Here is a 27,744-nt window from a genome sequence, read left to right as displayed (position 1 = left end):
TGATTGGAGTAGAAAAGGATATGATAACATTCAATCCAGAACCTTTAATGTAATCAAAAGAATAGAGAAATGGTTGAAGGATCGTCGTTTCAAACAAAAGCCTGTTCCTGCACTTAAGGATAAGAAAGTCGGTCGAACTCGTGTGGCTTCCCAAAAATCTCTTCCTTCTTCTAATGTTGTTGATGATATTGCAGGTGAAAGGAAACAAAGGATGAAGAAGACTAAAAATACAGGTCTAGGAGAGTCTTTTATGGGTTTATCTTCCGCTTGTGTTACCAGATCACATAGTAGGAAAAGTAATCAAAAAACCCTTGCATGTTCACTGGTAATGGACTTAGATTATGAGGAGGAAAGTCAAGAAATAATGGATGCTCAAATGCAAGATTATCCCCTCTTAGATGCAGTAGATAGTGGAAAAGAAATCATGCAACCTGAAAATTACAGGAATACTATGGTCGCTGTCACTAGTAATCAACAATTACCATTACCAAAGGAAACATCCACCACTTTTAAGTCGCTGAGTACCTCACTTACCAAAAGGAGAAATTTCATCCCTATTTCGATCCCAATGAAGGATATGGTTCGCAAATACTTGGGGAGGACTTCAAAGTCCAAAAGACTCAAAACAAAAGCCATGATTGATATGGATGAGCAGAAGGGACACTAGGTTGCGGAGGTAGCTAGACCTCCCGCAAATAAAGAGATTGAGAATGTTACTAAGAAAGACTTTATCATTGAAAAGATCAATATAGGGACAACTTCTCGGGCCGCTGATGTTAAACACTTGGAATCTTCAACTAAAAGGATTCTCATAAGGACCTGGAAGGATGAGAAAGATAAAAGTGAGATGAAGTAAATTATAATACAGATGGCCCAATATATTAATGCTATCCAGAATCCAAATCCTCGGCCTCTCTCCCAAGTTTCTTTATCATTCAACCCAAAATCACTTTTGAATCAAAAGTTACTTGATCAGGTTCAAAGGAGCCGAATGATCACAGATGTTTTTAGCAAATGGCTTGAATCAATTGCACATCAACGAACAAGTTATATCTTTGAATTGGTTAAAGTGTTTGAGAATGCGAAATCTGTTGGAAAAGAGCTAGAAACAAAGATGGTTTCCTTGGGAAAAGAGAAAGGTAAATGGCTAGTTGTGTTAAGGTAGATGAGAGATACACAAAGATATGGGGTAATGAACTTCCTCACTGAGAAGATGGTGCATGGCCTAGATGACAACATACTCTTTGTTTGCAAAGAAAACATTGAGTGGAGGAACTCAATAATTCAGCAAGGACATCAAGAATTCCTCAAGCTTTTAAAAGAATTGAAGGAGTTGATTGACACTATGCAAAAAGACATGAAATGCATAGATCTTCATCTTTTAAGAGAGGATAAGAAAATACTTGAGGATTCATCACAGATGATTCATGCCTTCAAAGATCGAATACAACAAGTTCAGGAAGCAAAGTCCTTAACAATTGAGGACTTCTCAAAGGTCGCAAGAGTCAAATCTATGTTGGCTATCTTTTTCGATCATTTGGAGATGCATAAGAGTAAAGTCTTGTAGGTAGGTAAAAAGAAAGACATATGGAAGCAACGGATTTTACACATAGGCCTCCCACATTACCAGCTCATCTTAAACTTCTCAACAACTCACCTAGAATGGTGGAACATTCAAAGTACTCCTGGACCACAAGGTAGATAGGCTGAAGCCACATCATCAGCTGGAGCTTGATCGTGCTTTCTTTGCTTGCAGCTCATGCCGTTTTTTTAGTTTAGTTATTGCTTTTCAATTTTATGAAACTAGAGTTCTTTAACTTTGGGATAGAGTTAATTATTTAACTCTAGTTTTATGTGTAACAAACTATCATAGCTTGGAGGCTATTTATATGGTTGGATAAATCTTTTAGAAGGTCTAAAAAATTTTCATTGAAGAAAACAAAAGATGAGTTTTCTTTGGATTTTCAATATAGACAATTCTGGTTTTTGAATGAAAATAATATTGTGGTTCAATCTTCAAATCTGTGCATTTGAAATATTAGCAGTCTCTGTTGGGATATATGCTTATGCGCTGAATATATTTTCTTCATTACTAGCTCTATCTTAGTTTGTGGATTCATTGATTTTCTTTGTTTAAATAGTACTTCATAGTTGTTTAAATGACTCTAATCCCCCTTGTCCTATGAGACATGAGCGAGAATCGATCATTTTCATTACCTTGAGTATTATGGATGGAATACATTTTATGTTGAATGAATGCGTACAGAGATAAAGTCTGTGAGCTTTATACTTTTAAATAGATATTTTACAGCATTCCTTTGTGTTGACAAATGAATGTGGAAGCCTTTCTCACTTTCTGGTTAAAAGTGTGTTTGTTTCTTGAGTAATCTGCATAAAAAATTATTGAACATCTTACGAGGAGTTGCACTCTTATGCAGAGGGTAAACCAAAGCTTGGTTCACCCAACTATTGGTACATTTGTTTTTTCACAGTGGGTGTGTAGGAGTCTTTATTTTAAAAACACATAAAAATTGAAGAAAAGACAAATCTGTTAACCAATAGGAAGTTGAGTTCAAGTTGCAGATTTGAAGAAGAGCATAATTTTCTGAGGTAATAGGGAATAAGAGAATCACTGAACCAAATTTTTTTAGCTTAAACCCAAAAATAGAAAGGCTGTTAGAGTAGGTGGGTTGGCTAAAATTCATCAAAATGTATGAAGGATTCAAGCCCAAAATTGTGGAAGAATTTGGACAGAATTTCCATGTCAATGTTACCAGAGTGGGAGGAGAAATAGTTGAAGTAACACCACACATTATAAGTGAAATTTTAGTGATTCATGCTAAAGGTGACTTGATAAAGAAGGACCATATCAATTTTGATGAGGTGATTAATTTATTCCATGAACGAAATGAGAAGCGGCTTGAGTTACAAGTACACAAGGGTAGTACAAAAGGTATAAATAGAAGTAGTTTTGACAAGCCATGGAGAACACTAGTGCTCTGGCTTATGAAAATTTTCACCTATGAGGGGCAGTATGGCACGGTGTTGGGCCCAGGAATGTGACTACTGAATTATTTAAGGTATGCAAACACCATACTTGAGGCTCGGGTTAATCTTCCTTCTTTCTTGTTCTCACAAATTTCTTTGTATGATAGCTAGGGTGAAAGAAAGGGTTGGTCATATAAAATACCCTAGTCTAATCCATCTTATTGTTAAACATCATTTCTTAAAGAAGGAATCAGGGAAAGAAAAATGTTTGGAATTCTTGTCCTCACCTTTCAGTAAAGAAAAGAAGGGGCCCATGTTGAAAATTTTGAAAATGGAAAAAGGGGAACCCTCGAAGAAGAAAAAAAAAGGACATATAAGGAGGTTGTGTTTTCCATTTGGTGGAATTGATTATGTGTTGCATTGATGTTTTATCATTCATGTCAACACTAGTTGTTTGGATGCTTTACTGACACCCTTCTGGTCTCAGTAGGTTGAGTGGTTTATCCAACATGATCTGGTTAACTCCGATATAATCTAGTGCTGGAATTGGCTTGTTCATAATGCCTATACTCATATTTGGTCAACTGGTTTTGGTCTAGTGATTGGATGTTATCCTACTTACATAGAAGATTGGTTTCTGGTTCCGACGAGAGTTTCACTGACATATATTTTGGTGGATATATTTGATGCATTGAATAATTAGTGTTGGTGTAGCTTCTGATGGAGTTTTAGGATGTTGTTGGTAATCTTGTTCAAGACTTGGTGTTTGGAGATCATTGCTGAAGTGTGTGGACCTATGCTTGGTCCTGGTTGATCTAGGTTATGGACCAGTATTAATGTAATGCATGGATAGGAATTATTATTGTATTTTCGGGATGGCTTATGTGTTGGATATTATTTATTTTAGTCTAAGGAAGACATGGTTTGTAATGATGTAATTGGTTTATTATCTGGTAGCCCACCTAACTGTTTATGGTCGAGGGTTTGTATAAATAAGGTGTAAGATCTCATTGTAGATCATCATGGTTATTGTAAGAGGTCATGGTCAAGGAATGTAATTTGGAAATATTGTAATATCATTTAGACAGAGGAGTTGGTCGATCAATGGAGATCAAATTGGGTTTGTAAGAGGATTTAGTCCTCTGGTATTGAGCTTAACTGGAACTGTACTCACGCATAGGAGATGTTATCTTTTGCAGTTCAACACTTCTCCGGATTGTAGTCTAGATTTGTATATAGTTAGTGAGACTTATTTTATGATGAGAAGTGTGCTCTAGGTTGTTGGTCTTCCTACAAGTACAGGCCCCTTCATTGTAAATTCACATACTTACTGCAGAAGTATTATCTGACTATGGATAGGCTTCCCACCATGGTTTTTCTCATACCGAGTTTTCCACATATAAATCTTGGTGTTGTGTGGATGGATTTTATTTTGTGATTATTGTTTATGCTTAATTGGATTAACTGCTATTCTAGTATTGTTGTTTTGAATTAATAATGCTTTCAGTAATCTGTGACAACCTATTCATCCCCCCTCTCAATTGTCTTCCAGTTATCTGAATTGTCTAGCAATTGGTATCAAAGCTTTGGTCCTCTCTATAGAAAGCTTAACCACTTGAGGAAGATCCTATGGCGACTAACAGTTCAAGTTCATCTAGTTACCAAGGCTTGAAGGAACAAATCATACAGTATGGAAGATTTAGATGGAGACTCATCTGAGATGCCTTGGCAAGGAGATTTGGGGAGATCACACAGAATGGTGTCACACCCTTTAATTCGAGATTTGGCAATCCTCCTCCAACAAACCTAGACAAGGATCTTGAGAATGATTGTAGAGTAAGAGAAGCCCTCTTGTGTCTAATTTCTGATCAGCAAATTATGGGATTAACAAACAAATCATCTAGAAAGATTATATGGAATAAATTGCAGACCCTTAATGAAGGTGACCCTACAGTGAATATTGCTAAACTTGATGGTTACTGAGTGAGATATGAAAATATGAAGATGGAAGAAGATGAAAGGGTTACTATATTCATGGAAAGAGTAAATGAGATTGTTATGTGAATTCAATGTTGTGGTGGAACTCTAAGTGAAGATGATATTGTCTCTAAAGTCCAGAGAGCCCTACCACCAGCTTACAAAATGAAGGCTACTGTTATTAATGAGTTGAGAACAATGGCTGATACATCTGTCAACAGAGATAATTTGGTTGGAAAACTATCTGCTTTTGAGCTCGAGGAATTTGGACCTTCTAGAGCTGTGAAAATTGAACCTGCTTTTCATGCATCTACATCTACAACTAGTAAGAAATATTGGAGAGTTCTATATGCAAAAGAATTAGGAGATATGAAGAGAGAAGATGAAGAGTTTGAGAAACTTGAAGCACTATTTGCTAGAAGAGAACCGAAAGGATAGGTAGGAAGTAAGTATGAAGGAAAAACACCTTTTAAATGTTTTGCATGTAATAAGATTGGTCATTTTGTATCTAGATGTCCTGAAAGGAATTTAAGATTTGAAGAAAGATTTAAGAGATCATTTAAGCCTAATCAGAACAATTATAGATTGAAGAAAAACAAATTATGCTACATAGTGGATGAGGAAGGCATTATTGATTCAGATAATGAACCATTAGAAGACTCTGCTAGTGGATCCGGCAATGGGAAAGAATGGGTATTCTTCGCTATCAAGGAAGATGATCTGACACTGGAAGAGAATGTACCTGAGGAGAAGGCACTTGCTGCTAAAATTGAGGATAAGGATGAATGGGTAATTGACAGTGGTTGTTCACATCATATGACTGGAGAGAAAGGAAAGTTTTTTCTGTCTTTGCAAGAAATTGATGGTGGATTAGTTAGATTTGGAGATGACAAGACATGTATGATTAAGGGAAAATGAACTATATCATTGGATGGTAAGAACAATACTGACAATGTTTATCATGTTGAAGGTTTGAAGCATAATATTTTGAGTGTAGGACAATTGGTAGATAAGGGATTTCAATTACAGTTCAAGGATGGAAAATACAAAATCATTAACAGATTTGGCTTGGAGATTGCAACCGGTATGCAGACAAAAGGTAACATATTTCATTTGAACTCTGGTGAGAAGACATGTTTGATTACAGAGATTGATGAAACCTCTTTTAGGAGTATACAAGATAAATCAAACCATGTTCTTGATCTTATTCACACTTATTTATGTAGCCCTGCTAGAGTTAAAAGTTTTCATGGTGATAGATATTTCATGCTAATCATTGATGACTATTCTAGAATGATGTGGGTTACTTTTTTGAGAGAATAATCTGAAACATTTGAAAATTTTAAAATCTTTAAGGATAAAGTGGAAACTAAAATAGGATTGAAGATTAAATGTTTGAGATCAGATCATGGTGGATAATTCACATCCGGTGAGTTTAATAACTTTTGTGACAAGCATGTTATCAGAGGACAATTTTCTGCTCCCCGGACACCTCAACAGAATTGAGTTGTGGAAAGGAAAAACATATCTTGGATGCTGATAGAACAATGATGATGGAAGCAAATCTACCTCATATCTATTGGAGAGAAGCAATTAGTACAACGGTTTATACATTTAACAGAGTACATATCAAAGGAGAAACCAATAAGACACCTTATGAATTATGGTTTGGCAATACACCTACAGTTAAGTATTTTAGAATCTTTGGTAGTAAATGTTATATCAGGAGAGATGGTGCTATTGGGAAATTTGATCCTAAAAGTGATGAAAGCATATTTCTTGGTTATTCTAATGAAAGAAAAGCTTATAGATGTTATAACAAGAGATTGTAGAAAATATTGGAGAGTGCTAATGTCAAAGTAGATGAGATGAGCAAAAGTGAAATTAGAAGTTATGAGAAGGAACCTATAGTGGAAATGATTATATCTGAACCGGTAGCACCTTTATCATAACAAAGAGTTGAACCAGTTACTCCATAAACATCAAAAAATTCTACAGTAACTGAAGAACAGAGAAGAGGAACGAAGAGTCAGAAGACTCCTAGGTATGTGAGATTGAATCATTCTGAAGATCAAAACATTGGGGATAAGAGCAATGGAGTGATGACAAGAAGAAGACTGGCAACTAATGAGGTATGTTTAATTTCGCAAGTTGAACCGGTATCAGTAATTGAGGCATGTAAAGATGAATTTTGGTTAAACACTATGGAAGAAGAATTAGATCAGATTGAGAAAAATAACACCTGGACTTTAGTTCCCCGGTCTAAAAATGAAAATGTTATTGGAACTAAATGGGTTTTTAGGAATAAATTGAATGAGGATAGTAAAGTTATAAGGAATAAGGCTAGATTGGTTTGTAAAGGATATTCTCAGAAGGAAGGAATTGATTATGGAGAAACTTTTGCACCTGTAACTAGGATTGAAGTTGTAAGATTATTTCTTGCCTATGTTGCTTATAAAAACTACAAGGTTTATCAGATGGATGTTAAATGTGCATTCTTGAATGGGGATCTTGATGAGGAAGTTTATATTGAGCAACCTGATGGTTTTTCACTATCAGATGATATTGATATGGTTTGGAGGTTAAGGAAAGCTTTATATGGATTGAAACAACCACATAGAGCTTGGTATGCAAGGTTAGATAAATATCTTTTGAAGCTTGGTTTTACTAAGGGCAGCGCTGATAGTAATTTATATTATAAAATCATTGATGATGATATACTGATTGTTGAAGTATTTTTTGATGACATTATTTTTGGAGGTGAACATAAATTATGCATAGAATTTTCTAAAAACATGGAGAAATAATTTGAGATGTCTATGATTGGTGAGATGCAATTTTTCTTAGGTTTGTATATTACTAAGACTGAAAAAGGTATTTTTATCTGTCAAACTAAATATGCTAAGGAATTGTTGAATAAATTTGGTATGAGAGATTCTAAACCGGTAAGTACACCTATGGTTACAAGTGAGAAATTGACAAGGAAAGATGTTTATGCACCAATAAATCCTACAATAAACAAATCTATGATTGGAGGTCTACTTTATTTAACTCAGACTAGACCTAACATTATGAATGTTGTTTGTATCGTTTCAATATTTCAGAGTGATCATAGAGAAAATCATGAGATGGCGATGAAAAAGATTTTTAGATACTTGCAAGGTACATCAGAATATGGTTTGTGGTATCCTAAGGATGATAAATTCACTTTATGTGCATATACAAATGTTGACTAGGCTAGAGATGTTGATGACCGGAAAAGTACTTTTGATGGAGCTTTCTTTCTTGGAAAGAAGTTGGTTTCATGGATCAACAAGAAACAATCATGTACTTCTTTATCTACTAGTGAAGTTGAGTATGTTGTTGCTGCTACTAATTGTACACAAGTTTTATGGATGAAGCAAATGTTGAAGGATATAAAGGTGGATTGTGATGCACCAGTAGTTATTCACTGTGATAACTGTTGAAATGTGGTGACTGATTGGCAAAGTACTGTACACTCAGTACGTATTTTTTTACCCTTTTTGTTGATGAAAACCGACATTGTAATAAAACCCTAAAAAGGCCAACTTTGTTTGTTGCCCTAAAAATGCATGTTATAAGCGGTTGGGATGCTTAAGGCATTGTAAGGTTGATGTACTATTTTTGCTGGATAATAAGAAAGATTGGACGGTTGTGTATGGTGGATGTAACCCATTCTGGGTGAACCACGTTAAATCTCTGTGTTATCTGTGTCCTGTTTATTTCTTTATCTTTTTGTATTTAAATTTGCATATAATTGTTAGTTCATATTTGCTTCGGATCTGCTTGAAACCCTAACAATTGGTATCAGAGCAAGGTTTTTTGTAAATTGGCAAGACTTTTAGATTTGAGTGGGAGCAATGGAGGATTCCAAATTCAAGGTCAAAAAGTTTAACAGCCAGAATTATCAGTTATGGAAAATGTAGATGGAGGATTACTTGTATCAAAAGGATTTGTGGTGGTCATTGGAAGGAAAGGCAAAGAAACCGACCACAATATCAAATGAAGAGTGGGACATTTTAGATAGAAAGGCATTGGGATCCATTCGATTGTGCCTTGCGTTGTCTGTAGCATTCAATATAACAGAAGCAAAAACGACTGTAGATTTGATGGCAACATTGGCTAAGCTGTATGAGAAACCCTCGGCTTTTAATAAGGTATTTCTTATGAAGTGTTTGTTTAATTTGAAAATGAGTGAGGGAGGATCTATAGCGGAGCACTTAAATGAATTTAATACAATTACCAGTCAATTGTTTTCGGTAAAAATTACCTTTGCAGAAGAGGTTAGGGCTCTCTTGATTTTATGTTCTTTGCCAGAAAGCTGGAATAGCTTGGTTATGGCTATAAGTAACTCTATCTCTGGTAAAAATACTTTGGTATTTGATGATATTGTTGGTGTTATCCTAAGTGAGGAAATGTGAAGGAAAAGCACAGGTGAGACTCCAACATCATCGGGTAGTGTTTTGAATGTGGAGAATAGAGGAAGATCAAAGGAAAGAGGAAAAGGCCCTGGGAATGAGAAGTCATGAGGGAAGTCAAAGAAAGGACACTCTCAATCTAAAGGAAAGAAAGACTGTTGGTACTGCGGAAAGGCTGGTCATCTAAAGAAAGACTGTTGGTCTCGAAAAAACAAAGAAGGAGACAAAAATGAAAATGACAGTAAGGAAGCTAATATTGCAAGTAATACTTTACAAGATGCTTTAATCTTATGTTTGGATAATGTTAATGATTCCTGGGTAATACATTCTGGGGCTTCATTTCATGTTACACCCCATAGAAAATATTTTCTAGATTATGTTCAAGGTGATTTTGGACAGGTATATTTGGGTGATGATGAGCCCTGTCAAATTGTTGGAAAAGGAAAGATAAAGATCAAGTTGCAAAATGGTAATGACTGGTTTCTACAGGAGGTAAGACATGTTCTTAATTTAAGAAGAAATTTAATTTCTGCAAGGCAATTAGGTAGTGAAGGCTACATAGTTACCTTCTCAGATAGTATGTGGAAGGTCACTAAAGGATCATTAGTAGTAGCTAAAGCTGCAAAGGTAGGCACATTATATCTGTGTACTGGTAACACTTACTCTACCTTAGCTGCTACACATAAAGTTACTGCAAGAACAACAACAATAAATGTTGCAAGAATAGATTTGATAATGTGGCGCCATAGGCTTGGGTACATGAGTGAGAAAGGGATGAAAATCCTTCACTCCAAAAATCTATTGCCAGGACTAAAGAAGATTGATTTAGAGTTCTGTGAAAACTATGTTTATGGTAAACAGAAAAGAGTTAGATTTCTCAAGGTTGGGAAAGAGAAGAAGAGTGAGAAGTTAGAGCTTGTACATTCAGATGTATGGGGACCGGCTCAGGTATCATCTCTTGGTGGCTCTTGTTATTATGTTATTTTTATTGATGACTCAACCAAAAAAACATGGGTATATTTCCTAAAGCAAAAATCAGATGTTTTTGAAACTTTTAAGAAATGGAAAGCTTTGGTTGAGAATGAGACAAGAAAAAGGTTGAAGTGTCTCAGATCAGATAATGGAGGTGAGTATTGCAGCAAAGCATTTGAAGATTACTGCTCCTTAAATGGGATTCAAAAGCAGAAGACAGTTCCAGAAACTCCACAGGAAAATGGTGTGTCAGAGAGAATGAATAGGACTATCATGGAACGTGCGAGGAGCATGAGATTGCATGCTGGATTGCCCTTACATTTTTGGGTAGATGTTGTACATACTGTTGCCTATTTGATAAATAGAGGACCTTCAACCCCTTTGGATGGTGGTATTCCAGAGGAGGCATGGAATAGTAAAAAGGTAAATTATTCTTTTCTAAAAACTTTTGGTTGCGAAGCTTTTGTCCATGTTGATAAAGAAAATAGAACCAAGCTTGATGCTAAATCTCATAAATGTACCTTCATTGGATATGGGATAGATGAATATGGCTATTGGTTAAGGGATTTTAAAAATAAGAAAATAATTAGAAGTAGAGATGTTATATTCAATGAGAAGGTTATGTATAAAGAACAGATGCAAGAAAAGAAGCATGAACAGGAAAAACAAGAATATGTGATGTTGGATGAGATTCCTGAAAATGAAATGCCACAGGTACTTGATGCTCAGCAACAACAGATTGTCCCACAAACTCCTGCAAGTGTTAGACGTTCTACAAGGACAAGTAGACCCCCTGAAAGATTTTCTCCTTCTTTGTATTCTATTTTATTAACAGATTCTGGTGAACGAGAAGAATATGAAGAAGCAATGCAGGTAGATGCCAAACAACAGTGGGAGCTAGGCATGAAAGAGGAGATGGACTCCTTGATGAAAAATAAGACTTGGGACTTAGTCCCTTTACCTGCAGAAAAAAGAGCCTTGCCTAACAAATGGGTTTATCGGCTGAAGGAGGAGGAAGGAGGTCAAAAAAGATATAAGGCCAGACTTGTGGTAAAAGGTTTTGCACAGAAAAAGAGTATAGATTATGATGAAATATTTTCTCCAGTTGTAAAAATGACTTCAATTAGAACTGTACTTAGTCTTGTTGCTGCAGATGATTTACATCTTGAACAATTAGATGTCAAAACAGCTTTTCTCCATGGAGATTTGGAGGAGGAAATTTACATGTTGCAACCACAGGGATATGAGGTCAAAGGTAAGGAGAACTTGGTGTGCAGGTTGAAGAAAAGTCTGTATGGCCTAAAGCAACCACCTGGACAATGGTATTTAAAATTTGATAGTTTCATGGCTGAACACGGTTATCATAGATGTCATTCTGATCATTGTGTATATTTTAAGAGATTTGATAATGGTAGTTATATTATCCTGTTGCTTTATGTTGATGACATGCTTGTTGCTGGGTCTAACATGCAACATATAAATGATCTTAAACAGAAATTACCCAGGTCATTTGCTATGAAGGATTTGGGTGCAGCTAAGCAAATTCTCAATATGAGGATTACACGGGACATGAAAAATAGAACCTTGAATTTGTCCCAAAGTGAGTATATAAAGAAGGTGTTGAAAAGATTTAACATGCAAGATGCAAAAGCAGTTAGTACACCTTTGGCTAGTCATTTCAAATTGACTAAGGAGATGTGCCCAAAGGCACAGGAAGAGGTTAATAAAATGTCTAACATCCCGTATTCATCAGTTGTTGGCAGTTTGATGTATGCAATGGTATGCACAAGGCCAAATATTGCACATGCAGTGGGAGTTGTGAGCAGGTTTATGAGTAATCCGGGTATGGAACATTGGAATGTTGTGAAATGGATTCTTCGATATTTGAAAGGAACTACTATGAAGGCATTATGTTTCAAAGGATCTAATGTTGCTCTGAGTTGATTTGTTGACTCTGATCTGGCGGGTGATATTGATTCACGGAGGAGTACTACAGGGTATGTTTTTACTATAGGGGGAACTACAGTCAGTTGGATTTCTAGGCTGCAAAAGGTTGTTGCACTTTCAACCACTAAAGATGAGTATGTTGTTGCTACAGAAGCGAACAAGGAGATGATTTGGTTGCAATGTTTTCTGAAGGAATTGGGTCAGACACAAGAGGATAGCCCATTGTATACTGATAGCTAGAGTGTCATTCATCTTGTGAAGAACTCTACTTTTCATTCAAGGACAAAGCACATTCAGCTCAGGTACCACTTCATCCGGACTATTTTAGAGGAGGGTCAGTTACGGCTTGAGAAGATTCACACAAATGAGAATCCTGCTGATATGTTCACAAAGGCAGTTCCACAAGAGAAGTTGATTTCTTCATCAATTTCTGTTGGTCTTCTTGATTGATAATTGTGGAATTTATACAAGTCAAGTCCTAGTGTTTTATCCAGCGGATGTTGCATGTACAGTGGTGTTGTGTAGGCCTGATCAGTCTCCAAGTGGGAGATTGTTGAAATGTGGCGACTGATCGGCAAAGTACTGTACACTCAGGACGTATTTTTTTGCCATTTTTTGTTGATGAAAATCAACATTGTAATAAAATTCTAAAAGGGCCGACTTTCTTTGTTGCCCTAAAAATGCATGTTATAAGCGGCTGGGATGCTTAAGGCATAGTAAGGTTGATGTACTATTTTTGCTGGATAATAAGAAAAATTGGACGACTGTGTATGGTGGACGTAACCCATTCTGGGTGAACCACGTTAAATCTCTGTGTTATCTATGTCCTATTTTATTTCTTTATCTTTTTGTATTTAAATCTACATATAATTGTTAGTTCATATTTGCTTCGGATTTGCTTGAAACCCTAACAATAACTCTAGTGCTATTGATATATCAAAGAATCCGGTATTTCACTCTAAGACAAATCACTTATCTATCGAGTATATAAATCTTTGAAGGAGAAGGTGGAAGAAAATGAAGTTAAACTAATTTATGTGAACACTAAAGAACAGATTGCGGATATTTTCACTAAACCTTTATCTAAGGAATCTTTTGAGTACTTGAGAGACAGATTGGGGGTTTCTGCCCCTCTGATAGAGACTTGATTGATGTGATTTTGGCATCAGTCCGGTATGCATTATTAGAGATAATATTCATTCCGACACTGATGTGGGATGCTAGTGCTTAGGGGGAGTGGTCAGCTTTGAGATTTAGATGCTTATGTTTTTACTTTGATATTTATGTCAGATTTCTGACATTGATGTCAAAGGGGGAGAGATAGCGATGTGAAAAAAAAGTCAGAACTTTATAGAGATATTATTCACAGGGAGAGAGACATTGATATTCAGAGCTATATGTAGGAGATTGTTGGCTATCTTCCATAGGGGGAGACTTGTTTGGCATTTCTTGGTACTTAGATGTTTTTCACATCTAGTGTTTCCATCAATGCCAAAGGGGGAGATTGTTTTCCTTTTGGTGGAATTGATTATGTGTTGCATTGATGTTTTGTCATTGATGCCAACACTAGTTGTTTGGATGCTTTACCGACACCCTTCTGGTCTCGGTAGGTTGAGTGGTTTTTGGTTAACTTGAATCCGACATGATCCGGCTAACTCTGGTATAATCTGGTGATGGAATTGGCTTGTTCATAATGCCTATACTCATATTTGGTCAATTGGTTTCGATCTAGTGATTGGATGTTATCCTGCTTACACAGAAGATTGGTTTCTGGTTCCAATGAGGGTTTCACTGGTAGATGTTTTGGTGGAGATCTTTGATGTATTGCATAATTGGTGTTGGTGCATCTTCTGATGGAGTTACAGGATGCTATTGGTAATCTTGTTCAAGACTTGGTGTTTGGAGATCATTGTTGAAGCGTGTGAACCTATACTTGGTTCCGATTGATCTAGGTTATGGACCGATATTAATGTAACGTGTGGACATAAATTATTGTTGTATTTTTGGGATGTATTATGTGATGGATATTATTTGTTTTAGTCTAAGGCTGACATGGTTTGTAATGATTTAATTGGTTTATTGTCTAGTAGCCAACCTGATTGTTTATGGTCGAGAGTTTGTATAAATAAGATGTAAGATCTCATTGTAGATCATCATGGTTATTGTAAGAGGTCATGGTCAAGGAATGTAATGTGTGAATATTGTAATATCATTTAGATAGAGGAGTTGGTCGATCAATGGAGATCAAATTGGGTTTCTAAGAGGATTTAGTCCTCCGATATTGAGCTTAACCAGAACTGTACTCAGGCATAGGAGATGCTATCTTTTGTAGTTAAACACTTCCCCGGATTGTAGTCTGGATTTGTATGTAGTCAGTGAGACTGCTTTTGTGATGAGCAGTGTGCTCTAGGCTATTGGCCTTCTTGCAAGTGCAGGCCCCTTCATTGTAAATTCACATACTTACTGCAGAAGTATTATTTGACTGTAGGTAGGCTTCCCACCATAGTTTTTCCCTTATCGGGTTTTCCACATACAAATCTTGTTTATGCTTAATTGGATTAACTACTATTCTAGTATTGTTGTTTTGAATTAATAATTCTTCTGGTAATTTGTGACAACTAATTCACACCCCCCCCTCTTAGTTGTCTTCCGGTTATTTGAATCGTCTAACATGTTGAACTCACAAAAGAGGGCCTATCAAAGAAAAAGAGAAAATTGGAAAGTGAGGAGCCCAAAATAACTAGATTTACTTGTAGCTCTACAAAAAAGATCACCGAAGAAGAGAAAAGAGATGAACCTATCTCTCCTTCTGATACCCATATGCTTCCTGATGAACCCTCTATCACATACCCTAATGAGCCTGTCCAACAGACTCCAGTTCAAAACCCTACTGCCACACTTTCCATTGATGATGAACCCCCTGTGTCAACTCAACCCAGTCAGCTCAATGTTGCTGATGTTGAACCCCCTGTGTCAACTCAACCCAGTCAGCTCAGTATTGCTGATGATGAGCCCCTAGTGTCAACTCCACCTAGTCAGCTAGATGATGACAATATGCCCCTAGAGATACCAGAAATTGAAAGAGTTATTGAGAAAAAATCACCCAAAATAATTTCTATTGATGATGACTCTTCCGATGTTGAAATTCAACAATCACCATAGTCTTCCACACCCTCAGGAGGAGATACTGAAACATTTGAAAATCCTAAGGAATTTGAGGCTTCTTAAAGCCAATTATCTCCTCCCCATGACCTTGAAGCCCAATTACTTTCATCCCCTCCATAATTTGTCAGAAGAGAAGGCAAGAAGATACTAATTGAGAAATAAATTCATCATAAAGAAGATAAGGGAAGATAAGACGAGGATGAGGAATTGTTGAAAGTGATGTTATTGTCTTGTGTTGAAACAGAGCTCTCTGAGGCTAATAAGACAATACAATTTCTAGAAGAAAGGTTGAAACAAAAAGAAGAAGAGATAAAGAAGGCCTCATTGCATACTAAAGAATTGCAGAAATATTCTGACATAAAAGAAGATAATTGGAAGAAAAGGATTGAAGAAACTGAAGATGCACTGCAACAAGCCACTTCCCAAGCCTTACAAAATGAAGAAGAAATAAGGAAGTTGATAGAAGAACTAGCAAGGAAAGAAAAGTAGCTTAACAACTAGAAACCACCAGTTATTTCTCAAGGAACTTCAACTTCTTTCATTATTCCTTGGGAACTCTCTTTGATCATTGAGAAATCCTAGCAAGAAAATTATGAGTTGTTAAAACAACTTGAAAAAGTAAAGAATAAGAAAAATAGGTCAATTTTGCGGGTAGAGCAAGTTGCAAAACTTTCATCTACCTTACTAGAAATGAGAAAACCCTCTGGGTTATATTTTTTGTTTCTTTGTGAGAGATTCCTCCAATGGAAAATTAATCAATTGGTTTTGGACAGGAAAGTGGAGTATGAAGGCGATGATGGTTTTCTTGAGGACTTCTATAGAAATCATCCACTCTACCAAAACCAAATGTGTGAATTTTACTTACATGGATTTCTGTTGGGATATTATTATCAATCCTTTCTCAATATTTATGCTGGTGAAGTACAAGTAAGGGCATTTGTGTCTCTATTGAAAAATCAGGTAGAATGGGAAGATAGGTTGAATCAGTACAAAGAGAAACATAATAGATTGGGACTCCCAATCAGGGATGAAACACAAAAACCCTTAACCTTCATATCGAAATTCATTTCCATTGCACAACTTGAACAGGTACAACCCACCTACAAAAGGAATTTAACTACCAGTATAAGAGAATTCGAGGATGTTCAAAACCAATTACCCTACATAGCATTGCAGGCAATCAGAACAATGTACAATACCATTGTAGACACCTAAAAATGTCTCATTGATCATGTACTAATTATTCCTCTAATTGATTAAATAATTATTTAATTATTTAATTAAGTTAATTAATCATATTCTTCTAATTTCGTATTTCCTCATCATCTTACTAATTATTCTATTTCTTATTCTATCATCATTTAATCATTTAACCATTTTCTAAATATTAATTAAATATTTATTATTTAATTAATTTTGATTAATTTCCCAATTTAAATAATCTTATTATTTAAATAAATTTTATTTCTATCTCTAATCATCCAATCATTCAACTCTCTTCTAAATATTAATTAAATATTTATTATTTAATTAATTGTGATTTTATCCTTTAAATTAAATAATTTTTATTATTTAATTAAATTCCATTTCTAAATAATTAAAAAGTTTCTTTAAATTATTTAATTAACTAATTAATTCTTCTAATTCTTCTATTTCTTCTAATTTCTTCCAAATTCAAATACATGTGCATGATTTCAAAAAACCAAATTGAAAATCAAAGTCAAGTTCTAAATATATTCAAATACTAAATTGAATTAAAATAAATTCAATTATTTGAATTAAAATTTCATGCAAAGATTAATTGAAAATCTAAGTTAAAGTGTAAGCACATGCTAAATTAATTAATTAAATCATTTATCTCTCCAATCTCTATTTCCATCTTTCAGTTAGCTTTTTCTAAATTAAGCTTTCTTTGTCATCCTCTTTATTTCCTTCAATCATTCTTTTTCTTCCTTCAGACAACTTTTTCTTAATCAGTTAACTTAATTGATCTATTCAATCTATTGAATTTCAGTCCTACAATCAGCAGTTCAACTATCTATTTTCATGTGAGCTCACCTGAGTTCCACCTCTTGATCAATTTGTTCCACCTTTCAATCAATCTCATCAAAAAATCTATAAATTGAGCATTCAATCTCCATTCTCAACAATCACGAACTTTGAATCTTTGTGTCACTTGCAGGTTGCCAGCAATATCCGAGAGCCATCATACCATAGAGTAGAGAAGAGCAATGAAAGCGATATGCAATCTTGGAATAGGGAGTTTGATTTGAATTATTTTAATTCCTATTTGCTTGATTATGTTATTTCATTGTTAGTTTGTTAGAATTCTTTGATTAGATAGGGATTTGTGATTTACCTTTGATTCTAATTGATATTTTATTAGGATGAATTTTACATACAACAACCATTCTAGTTCCATTGAGGAGAAGAGAACCCATTTCTCCCACAAAAAATACTGGGAGTCTTAATAGGGTAAGGTCAATCATAATAATTATGGAAGAACAAGTTATAAAATGTGTCAGAATGAAGTTCAGACCACAATTAATCCTTATGCTTGTGCCAGAATTGGGTGGACCAAATAATTTTGTAGGGGTAGCTCTAAGAGAATGGACATATGATGTGGAGCAATGGAATGGGTATGTTACCCTCGAAGGTATCATGAGTACAATTTTAATAAGTTAGATATGGTTTCATGAATTGAAAGGCATAACAAAAATATACCAGATCAACTATGAGAACATAGTTTAAGATAGAAGGGGGATGAATGATGAGTGTTTCATCCTTATACTTTTAATCATACTTTATGGTTTAAAATTTTAATGATTTGTGAACTAATATGCCTAGCAACATTCTTATTGCATGCACATTTACTCATTTTTGCTATTATATTCTACTTATTAAAAGTAATATTAGAAATGATATTTTTTGGTTGAATATTTTACTTTCTCCTTGTTTGCACTTATGGATAACATAATAATCAGAATAATGTCACTCCAATTCATTTTCTACGAAGATGATGACAACTCTTGAGCATTCTAGATAGAAAGATCCCCTTGATCTTCTCTACATCTATTCCATCGGATGCCTTTAGAACTTTAAATTCCTTTTGAAGTTAGTTAATTTCATATTAAGTTTTCTCTAGTTTTTTTTTGTAATTGTTACTTTGTATTAAGCAGGTAACTTTAGTTTGAATTTGAATAAAGGATATGTACAAATATCCCGATGGTTTTTATAGAATGTAATAGGAAAATAAAGTTAGTCAGCATTAGAGTCTCACATTTTGTAACCAACAAGTTTGTTTCACTTCCTTTTGTAAGTACATTTTAATGAAAACCAAAAGTTGATCTAAGAGTTCCCATGTTTCTGATCCCACCAGAGGAAGAGCAGGATCCGCTCGACCAAAGGAAGCTCATCCTTGTGTTATTTCTCTTACATTTTCAAGTCTATGCATTGAAGTTGATTTCATTATGTTCAATTTACACGATGATGAGTTTTGAGTTATTAGAAATCTGATTGCAGAAGTTTTAGTTATTCATTCCTCATGCAGATATTGTTTTGGTAGGAAAATGTTAAGAAGTTTCAGTTTTACATCTTTGTTTAATCCCTTTTCAGTATATGCATTTTGTTTCCACAATAGTTATCAAGATGATGAATATGGAATTAAGAAAAAAAGCAAAAACATTGTTAGATTAACTCATGGAATTTAGTTGCTTTCATGTTCGTTAAAATAACAATCATAACATAGGTTTTATTTCATTGCAAACGTCAAATAAGTTTATTTCTCAGCACTCAATTATAGATTTTATTTTGTAGGAAGTTAAAAGTTATTCAAGTTTTTGATTAAATAATTTCATGGTTAAATATTAACTCTGCCATGTTCGAACTCTTGATATCAAATCTCAATCCTTCTTAGAATAGGTTGATTTCATTAATTTATGTTCACAACGTGTCTTTTAGTTTTAGAACTCAGTTACAAGAAATAGATCCTGACAGCTCCTGACAAAGCATGATCCAACCCAAGTCATTATTTTACAATGCAAAAACCCCCAAAACTTAATATTTCCTTATCGTAGACAACTTTCAGCCACACACTGGTTCAATAATAAAAATAATTTAAATGGTGCAAGTTGTGATATCAACGACCTTGCCCACCAGCTAGGTGTCTATTTTTCACTCACTCTTTTTGAATTTAGTGTAGTCTTTTATTTGAAACAATATATATTTTTTTATAAAGAAAACTATTGTATGACCAATAATTCCAGTCTCTATAGTTTAAGCCTATATTGGAAACAATTACTAACTGAACTCCCCTCATGGTAGACATTTTTGAATTTTAGTTTGAGTGGAACTTCATACAATATTTTGGATTTCTTCAATAATATCTCTTATTCTCCAAGGTGAGGTGACTTCCCCTTTTAAATTTGAATGACAAATTTTGAGTATTCTATTTCAATTTTTGTGTATTCTTTCTATTTCATTCTCTTTATTCCCCACCAAATTGTAGTTGCTTCAACTTCTTTATTATGGGTCTTTCCAAGACTCTTAGCATAAGCCTCCACTAGATTTCACTTGTCATCTCTTATTATACCTCCAACAACAATCTATCTTGGATTTCCTTGTGAGCGTCCATCAAAGTTGAATTTTATCCATCCTACTTCAGGGGGTGCCCAAGTGGAAGTTTTTGCCTTGAGGACCTTAAGGTAGTTGATATTATGATATTTATTATAGGATTCAATAGTGCAGTTTTCAATTCAAACTCATTAACTCGTGAGTCGAAACACATGGGTCAATGAGTTTGACTAAAAAACTATACAAATGAATCGTAAAAGCAATATTATAATTTGACTTGTTGTATAGAATATCTCCTACCTATCTAGTTGACATTAGTTAGATCATGTACAATTCCCTACTGATTCATAGATCTAGTAAGATGGTAAACTATTAGAGCAACCATAGCCTCTTGAGTTTAAATTATCCTTTATACTTTGGAAAATGCTTAAGAATACTCTCTTACTATACCTTATTTTAATCTCTAAAGATGTGATTGTTCCTTTCTTTCTAGAGGCCCCAAGTAGCAAAGGGTTGAGTTTGTTTTCACAATTCTTGAATAATGTTATGAGAGAAGGGGGGTTAGAATACTAGTTGATTGTGAAATTTCAAAGGAATTAGGGAAAATCCAATGGTAAGGAAGGAATTGTAATACATGAGACCAAACTTCTCTCGAGCAACAGCAATGAAAGATCACATGATCAATATTTTCTATAGATTAATAGCATAAGTTGCATCTGTTTATGAATTACAAACCTCTTTTTTTAAACTATATAAAATCAAAATCTTATTATGGGTCATTGCCCACTCTAACAAGTTGATCTTTGGTATCAAATGGGGGTTCCAAATCAAGTTCCAATTAAACTTTGGGGTGTGATTTTGTTGATCTTGTAAAGAGTAAGCTAACTTTACCTAGAATCTTCTTAAAGGGATAGGGGTCTAGATAAATACATCCATCTTTGATGAGGAACAAAAAAGATTGTCACAAATTTTATTTTGTAAGAGTTGAACTGTATTAAAAATATTTATTTTTTATCATTTCATGGCACTAAGTATTCCATCATGTTGGTGTTTTCCAAGTCAATAAATACTAGGATCTAAAAGGTAGCCAGACTTCATGCTCAATTTTAACACTAGACTTGGCCAACTAACAAGAAATGAACATTTCCCCTACACTTCAAGCTTTGTAGGACATAGGGGGTAACCCTTTTGCAATATTTATAAATCTTAAACAATTTCATAATGAATATTGCCTTGAGCAAATGACTCTCAGTGGAATGAATCAAAACACATGAATTTCTTCAGAATTGGCTCAATTATGACTTTATACATCATTGAAACATAACTGAGAGCAAATATAATTTAAAACCTACACCTAATAGCAAGAGGGTCTAGAGGGATTTGAAAATTTGATTTGTTTATGGAAATACACCTAGCCTTCAATAGACCAGTGCCTGATCCAAAGTTACAGAGTCAAACAAGAAACCATAGCAAAAACAATATGAACAAATGAAAATCAATCAATATATTCTAGATGTTAATGCCTTACATCAACAAATTCATGCATCTTGTCATTCAAATTCTTCTTATAAATCCAATTCGTGCACCAAAACCCATAAACATTTACTCAAAGCTTTTAAATCTTCCCTTAGAAGAAACCCATGAATGAACATCACATTCACATAAAGCACTGTGAAGACAATTTTCAAATACCCTTGATATTTAGAAATTGTATGGATCTGAGCACAAAACCTGAGATTACCATTGTTTGAATAGAGGGATTTAACTCCTTCCTTAATGAGACCAGTGATAAAACAATAAATTCACACAAGACTTGTAAATTTGAATCAAAACCTCTTCAAGGTATTTAATTCATATAATCAAAAGTGTGCGAAATTGGAAACAATTTCGTGGCAATAACATTACAATTCCAGACATTGATGCATTTGCTCATAAAACCAAACTACTATATCGACATCTAACCTACAACTCATAACTCATAACTATTCTATTTACATGCTTTGAATATGGAAAAATCTAGAATCCTCACAAAAAAGGAAAGGAGAAAAATCAAATAGAAGAAAAACTCCAGATCTGCACTTTACTGATAGCTGTCCCCTTCTAAAATCTTATTTGCTGAGTCACCCTATACCTTCTTTCTTCTCTTTGCAACAGAAAACATTCTTTGCATCTTAAAAATTAGATATGCATCTTTCCCCTCTGCTAGCTTAACTGAAAATATTCTCTGTTTGAGAACCACCTTTTTCCCCTTTTCTCAAAACCACACTAACCTCCACCTTGTCTTTACAAAGCAACACTTTGCCTTTGCATTCCTCGTGAATGTGCCTTTTACTAAAATTTTAATGTCTATGTGAACTTTTTTATACAGGAGTATGTTGGACTTCAAAAATATTTTGCATTTTCCCCTAAGTGATAAAAAAACTCAATCACTCATGATTTAATCCTTTTCCCTCTTGCATTAATCTGTCACATGTGTCTTTATCTGCATTCTTTCACTAATTTTAACATTTTGGTGAAACAATTTCCAGTTTGAACCTACACTGAAAGCATTTTAGCATTTTGTTCAAACTGAAAATATTCCTCTTTTACCAATTCTCATGACTGCACTTTTCATTTGATGGAAATATTTGCCCTGCTGGAAAATGTTCACCATATGTTTTACATAAAAGATATTTTCACCATTTAATAATCTGCACAAACATGCTTTCACTTTCGAGTGAAATCTCCTTCTGCATCACTTGTCAGTTTACTGCATATTCACTGAAAGTATTTACTTATTTTGATATCCCTTATAAATAATTTTTACCTTCAAGTGGAAAAGGCCAAATTTGTTCATACATACAAACATTCCTTTCTCATGCCAATAAGTCCACATCGTGCCCTCTATTTGCACATTTACTCAATCAAATTTTGTACAGAACCCTACTTTTGGGTGAACATACTTTAATCCTGCTCATCTCCTTTAAGCTTTGTCAAACTTAATTGCCCATAAATCACATTTTGCATTCATCTCTTACTAGAGCATACCCAATTATAATATATGATAGAAATCCTCAAATATCCTCATTCTGACAGAGAAGACACAGCTTTACATCTCATCCATGCTTTCACATTTCTGTATGTGCATTTGCCAAAATTTTATTGTCTGACAAAAACTCCGTATGCTTTGATGGATGTAAATTACCCTAATCTAATGCTCACATATCGGCATAAGCAGTGAGAAAGGTTATGCTGCTTGATCTCACATCTACCATTGAATTCACTTGTATATTTTGAGAGCCCTTTAAACCAACCTGCAACATTTCCAAGGATTACAGTTTCCATGGTATCATACTTCTTTGAAGCGCCTGTAAATTGTGTTTGATTTCTTGCAAATGATGGTTTCCACACTTAATACGGGCAGGGAGGGCATCGTCATTGGCTATGGGCTAATGTGCCACACATGCCAAATCCATTTGATTGAATCGCTTCTAAAAAATATGCATCAAATCCGTATCGTGTTGACCCTATGGTAACAACAATGATGAGATCCCATTTCCTTGAGGGATTTTTATTATTTCTCATGCCTTACATTGATTCTATACCTTGGACACATTGATGGATGTCTACATTGCTTTCCATAGCTGCCATATCGGCAAAGGCATGGGATGCTGAGAAAGGGCATTGAGCTTTGGGAGAAGTTACGGTGATTGGATTTAATCCTGCCTATCGCATTTTGGTATACGTTTCCATAGCCCTCCATTGAGATGACATCGCCTGAGGCATTTTGTTCACTTGCCGCCTTAGGCACTGCAACTCTAGCATTTGGCAAACTAAAGCTTCAAAAGCCCTGTCAAGAAATACGCATCATAAGGCCATCTGATAGATGCAAATAAGGAGGGCGACGACTTCATCCTTGTCGTCCTCCAAATTTCTAAATCCATTACAACAAATCCATTCTATACCTATTTCTGCAATTACGGCTTTCCACAAGATCATACTCCTCTGAGGCATTCATTTATGCTAGGATAGCTGCAACTACGGCATCCAACAAACCTCCCTTTGTGCTTTGAAAATATCCATGTCTCATTCAAAATTCCCATTCGAGCGGTGACAGGAGGAGTGCTGGAGGGGTGTGAAGAGTGATTTCAAACCTGCCGATAAAATTTTACTTGAGGTTTCCAAAACCCTATCAACATATGCGCATATACTGCAATCATGACATCCCATATAATAACGCCTCCTCAAGGCATTATCTGCTCAAGGCGTTGAACCTGCATCATTAAACAAAATTCCTTCACGCTTATGCTCTGATGGAAGTCCTCGCACAATTTCAACGCTCACCATGTGTTTGCCCTAACTACGTTGCGAACACTGAAGCCTACCCCGCATCCCCGCCATTACCTTTGGATTTTCCCAATACTTTATGCGGGAATGCGGGCATCAATGCAAGCATAATTTTTTAAAAGCTTTTCACTTTTTAACCCTACTCTGCACCCCCGCTAAAACATCTCAGTTTCTCTAATACTTCGTGTGGGTGTGCGGGAGATGCTCCCTCTTGGAGATATTTTTCAACTACATATATGCGGGCAAGCGGGAAAATAAACTTCATTTCATTAAATGTTGCCCCTGCACATTTCTTTAAACATCATTTTGCATTTGAACTATGTATTTAATAATGTTTTAAAAACATTATTAAATAATAGTTATAATTTTTGAAATTGATTTAGGAACTGATAGCTTCTTTGCCCACACATTAAATAATGTTTTATGAAACATTATGACACCTTAATATGCACTCTTGAATCCGGGTGTGTGGTATGAGAGGTAGGCCTTGCACAAAATTATGCTATTCTTAATAAATATATCATTATTTAAATAGTCCAAATGATTTAAATAAAATATCAATACTAACCTTGTAAGAGACAACTAATATTTTGATAAGGCAAGTTGGGTCCCTTGTGGGCTCGACTTAAATTTTTTTTAGTTGGTAAGTAGTGAGCCTTGAAATTGATTTGAAACCACTTGAACACTCATCTGGATCACAATTATGCAAAATTTAATCATTGAAAATTGATTTTTTAACCATTTGTAAAAATGGCCAAATCCAACCTAGGGCCTCTAAAAACCACTTTCAAAAACTAGTCAAATAACCTTGTAAGGTCATGGCACTTGAGCAACATGTAGACTGATATATTTAGAACCGTCCAACAAAACGAATTCCCTTGACGATACCTAGGGTACAAGATGTTAATTGCCAAAGTTGACTACTTAGTCATTTTTGCACTATAACCTGTCAAAACCCTCTTCAAACCCTATTTCAAATCAATTTTGGAAAAATATCAAATGATGTCATGAAGGTTTGGTGCATACAAGCTCATTTAGCTACAAATAATCATAGGAACCAGTTGGTTTGATGAAAGGATCATACATATGCAAGCTATAAATGCTCAAAGTGAGCTCTACTGAAAAGCATTTCACTGTGCAAAGTGCAGAAATTGACAAATTGCAAATGGTCTGACCTTGGGAAGAATAACAAACAAGATCATGAGAATCTGAGAACGGACATAGGGGCACCAAAAAATATAGAGAACACAAGGGAACAAGCCGTTCATCATGACAATCGACTGAGTACAACATGCAAGCCTCCAAAGTAGGCTACTCAGGCTTTTCTAGAAATGCACACACAGTGAACCTTTATGGACCCCTCAAATCAATTGCTTCAAGAATGCGTCTAATTTGATCACAGGAAGCTGCAACTTGATGAATATGCTAATTGATAGGTGTTCACTATTCAACACCCGCCCCCCCCCAAAAAAAAAGAAAGAAAAAGTGATTTTGCATGATATTCAATGAGCTTGAAAATATTAGCCCTCCAAGTGGGCTACTTGGGTAGGACTTTTCAGTTGCTTTTGTGAGTGCTGCAAGTAAAATTTTCAACATGGGACCTCAAAATCTTGCAAAATTTTTGAGATCCCAACACATCATTTGTTCCCAAATTTTGTTTCCATTGAGATCTTCCTTCCTCCCACTGAAATCACCATGAAATATTCAAGTGAGTTTAAAAATATTTTATTTACAGAAAAGGGAGGACCTTCTATCCAAGAGTTGTTCCAAAAATAAATTATTTTTCCATCTCCTATTCTCTATTTTATTCCCTTTCTAAAAATATTTTTGATCATAAGATTATTGTTTCACATCACAAAGCAATTAGGAATCTCTTGATTAGATAGAAGACAAATCTTATTAGAGTTATCCATATATTTAGCTTTGATGATGATCCCCCAATCGTTGATGTCCTTAAGCATGTTTTACCCTACCTTAGCAAGTAGAGCTTTATTAAATATTTGAATTTTTCTAATGCCCATACCTTCAAGCCTTTTGGATATATATATGGATTCTCATTTCACCAGAGCCATCTGTGAGTGGTCTTTTATCCCTATCCAAAGAATTTTTCTTTGAATTTGTTCTATCTTATTAGAAATGAAAGTAGGATTCTTGAACAAAGAAAGTTAATAGATTGGTATATTCTAAAAAGAGGCCTTAAGAAGTTGCAATTTACCTACTTGACTAAGAAGTTTCACTTTCCACCCAGCTAGTTTCTTTTGGAATCTTTCCACTACACTTATCCAAAAAAGTTAGGAGAAATTTTAGTACTTAAAGGTATACCAAGATAGGTATATAGTAAATCAACAATTTGACATTGCAAGATACTAACAATATTCTCTTAGAAAAATCTTATTATTAAAAAAGTAAAACTTTATTTTGTTTTAGTTTACATATTGACTTGAAGATTTAGCATTGTCCTCAAGAGTGGACCTTCAAATGTTTCCTAGCTTCCATATTTAAAGCATCTCCAAAAAGGATAGTATCATCTACAAATTGTTGATGAGTGGAAGGGAACAAGGACAAAGTAGATTTGACATCCTTAAGAGCCCTTCAATTGATCTTATTTTTAAAGTTTCTCTCTGGGACTTCTCCCACAATAATGAATAGGTAAGGTGAAAAAAGGGTCACCTTGCCTTAAGCCTTTTCCACAGGAGAAAAAAAACCTTAGAAACCCATTAACCAGGATAATAATTTAACCAAAGAGACACAACCTTTGATGAAGTTGAGAATTAAGGCCATTAAACCCTATCACAAGCTTTCATATATCTAGCTTCAAGACCATAACTAGTTTTTTTGGTTATATTTCATAGAGTGGATATATTCATGAGTCGTCATGGCATCATCAAGAATTTGGAATCTTTTAACAAACTCCTTGTAATTAGAAGAGATGATTTGACACAAAATAGGTTTTATCTTGTTAACTAAGACCTTAGATAAGATATTGTAGGTGGTGTTGCATAGACTAATAGGCTCATTTTCCTACATTAAATAAGCTTCCTCCTTTTTAGGAATAAGGACTCTAAAAGTGGAATTTAAATTAATTAACATTATCTTAGATTTAAAAAAAATCTTCCACTACATTAAGGAGATCATCAATACTAACTTCCCAAAATTTCTAAAAGAAACCTAAGGGAAAACCATCCAATTTGAGAGATTCAAAGGCTGCAAAGGACACAAATACACTTATGACCTCATCCAAATAGATAGATTTTTGGAGTTCCTTAACATCATTGTCATTTATAAAATTAGGAATAACATTAATAAGATCTTCAAGATCAAAGAAATCCGGGCTAGATTTGGCTAAGGTTTCTTTGAA

This window comes from Cryptomeria japonica, chromosome 11 (assembly GCF_030272615.1).
Source record: "Cryptomeria japonica chromosome 11, Sugi_1.0, whole genome shotgun sequence".
Classification (NCBI taxonomy): Eukaryota; Viridiplantae; Streptophyta; class Pinopsida; order Cupressales; family Cupressaceae; genus Cryptomeria; species Cryptomeria japonica.
Note: the sequence above shows the minus strand (reverse complement) of the source record.